This window comes from Theobroma cacao, unplaced genomic scaffold (genome assembly GCF_053813885.1).
Source record: "Theobroma cacao isolate CCN51 unplaced genomic scaffold, ASM5381388v1 tig011, whole genome shotgun sequence".
Lineage (NCBI taxonomy): Eukaryota > Viridiplantae > Streptophyta > Magnoliopsida > Malvales > Malvaceae > Theobroma > Theobroma cacao.
The window spans coordinates 2989930-2992682 of NW_028291722.1; positions in this window are offsets into that span (position 1 = coordinate 2989930).

Below are 2753 nucleotides of genomic sequence, written 5' to 3' on the forward strand. Positions count from 1 at the left end.
TATTGAATTTATTTTGAATTTTTTTTACATTTTTTGATTAAAACATATTGTAATAGATTGTTTACCTCTAGAAACATGGAGCAAAAGCCATCCATTGTCAAGAAAAGTTCATTTATGGTCAATCAAGCCTAGAAAAGCCTTATTACTCGGTTTAAATGCCTTTATAATCCCATTATTGAATTTATTTTGAATTGTTTTTACATTTTTTGATTAAAACAGATTGTAACTGATTGCTTGCCTCGGGAAACGTGGAGCGAAAGCTATCCATTGTCAAGAAAAGATCATTTATAGTCACTCATGCCTAGAAAAGCGTTATTACTCGGTTTAAATGCCCTTATAACCCCATAATTCAATTTATTTTGAATTTTTTTTGCATTTTTTTATTAAAACAGATTGTAATTGATTGTTTACCTCGGGAAACATGGAGCAAAAGCCATCCATTGTCAAGAAAAGTTCATTTATAGTCACTCATGCCTAGAAAAGCCTTATTACTCGGTTTAAATGCCTTTATAATCCCATTATTGAATTTATTTTGAATTTTTTTTACATTTTTTGATTAAAACAGATTGTAATTGATTGTTTCCCTCAGGAAACGTGGAGCGAAAGCCATCCATTGTCAAGAAAAGTTCATTTATAGTCACTCATGCCTAGAAAAGCCTCATTACTCGGTTTAAATGCCTTTATAATCCCATTATTGAATTGATTTTGAATTTTTTTTACATTTTTTGATTAAAACAGATTGTAATTGATTGTTTGCCTCGGGAAATGTGGAGCGAAAGCCATCCATTGTCAAGAAAAGTTCATTTATAGTCACTCATGCCTAGAAAAGCCTTATTACTCGGTTTAAATGCCTTTATAATCCCATTATTGAATTTATTTTGAATTTTTTTTACATTTTTTGATTAAAACAGATTGTAATTGATTGTTTCTTTCAGGAAACGTGGAGCGAAAGCCATCCATTGTCAAGAAAAGTTCATTTATAGTCACTCATGCCTAGAAAAGCCTTATTACTCGGTTTAAATGCCTTTATAATCCCATTATTGAATTGATTTTGAAATTTTTTTACATTTTTTGATTAAAACAGATTGTAATTGATTGTTTGCCTCGGGAAATGTGGAGCGAAAGCCATCCATTGTCAAGAAAAGTTCATTTATAGTCACTCATGCCTAGAAAAGCCTTATTACTCGGTTTAAATGCCTTTATAATCCCATTATTGAATTTATTTTGAATTTTTTTTACATTTTTTGATTAAAAGATATTGTAATAGATTGTTTACCTCTAGAAACATGGAGCAAAAGCCATCCATTGTCAAGAAAAGTTCATTTATAGTCAATCAAGCCTAGAAAAGCCTTATTACTCGGTTTAAATGCCTTTATAATCCCATTATTGAATTTATTTTGAATTGTTTTTACATTTTTTTATTAAAACAGATTGTAACTGATTGTTTGCCTCGGGAAACGTGGAGCGAAAGCCATCCATCGTCAAGAAAAGATCATTTATAGTCACTCATGCCTAGAAAAGCCTTATTACTCGGTTTAAATGCCTTTATAATCCCATTATTGAATTTATTTTGAATTTTTTTTACATTTTTTGATTAAAACAGATTGTAATTGATTGTTTGCCTCGAGAAACGTGGAGCGAAAGCCATCCATTGTCAAGAAAAGTTCATTTATAGTCACTCATGCCTAGAAAAGCCTTATTACTCGATTTAAATGCCTTTATAATCCCATTATTGAATTTATTTTGAATTTTGTTTACATTTTTTGATTAAAACATATTGTAATAGATTCTTTACCTCTAGAAACATGGAGCAAAAGCCATCCATTGTCAAGAAAAGTTCATTTATAGTCAATCAAGCCTAGAAAAGCCTTATTACTCGGTTTAAATGCCTTTATAATCCCATTATTGAATTTATTTTGAATTGTTTTTACATTTTTTGATTAAAACAGATTGTAACTGATTGTTTGCCTCGGGAAACGTGGAGCGAAAGCCATCCATTGTCAAGAAAAGATCATTTATAGTCACTCATGCCTAGAAAAGCGTTATTACTCGGTTTAAATGCCCTTATAACCCCATAATTCAATTTATTTTGAATTTTTTTTGCATTTTTTTATTAAAACAGATTGTAATTGATTGCTTACCTCGGGAAACATGGAGCAAAAGCCATCCATTGTCAAGAAAAGTTCATTTATAGTCACTCATGCCAAGAAAAGCCTTATTACTCGGTTTAAATGCCTTTATAATCCCATTATTGAATTTATGTTGAATTTTTTTTACATTTTTTGATTAAAACAGATTATAATTGATTGTTTACCTCAGGAAACGTGGAGCGAAAGCCATCCATTGTCAAGAAAAGTTCATTTATAGTCACTCATGCCTAGAAAAGCCTTATTACTCGGTTTAAATGCCTTTATAATCCCATTATTGAATTTATTTTGAATTTTTTTTACATTTTTTGATTAAAACAGATTGTAATTGATTGTTTGCCTCGGGAAACGTGGAGCGAAAGCCATCCATTGTCAAGAAAAGTTCATTTATAGTCACTCATGCCTAGAAAAGCCTTATTACTCGATTTAAATGCCTTTATAATCCCATTATTGAATTTATTTTGAATTTTTTTTTACATTTTTTGATTAAAACATATTGTAATTGATTGTTTGCCTCGGGAAACGTGGAGCGAAAGCCATCCATTGTCAAGAAAAGATCATTTATAGTCACTCATGCCTAGAAAAGCCTTATTACTCGGTTTAAAT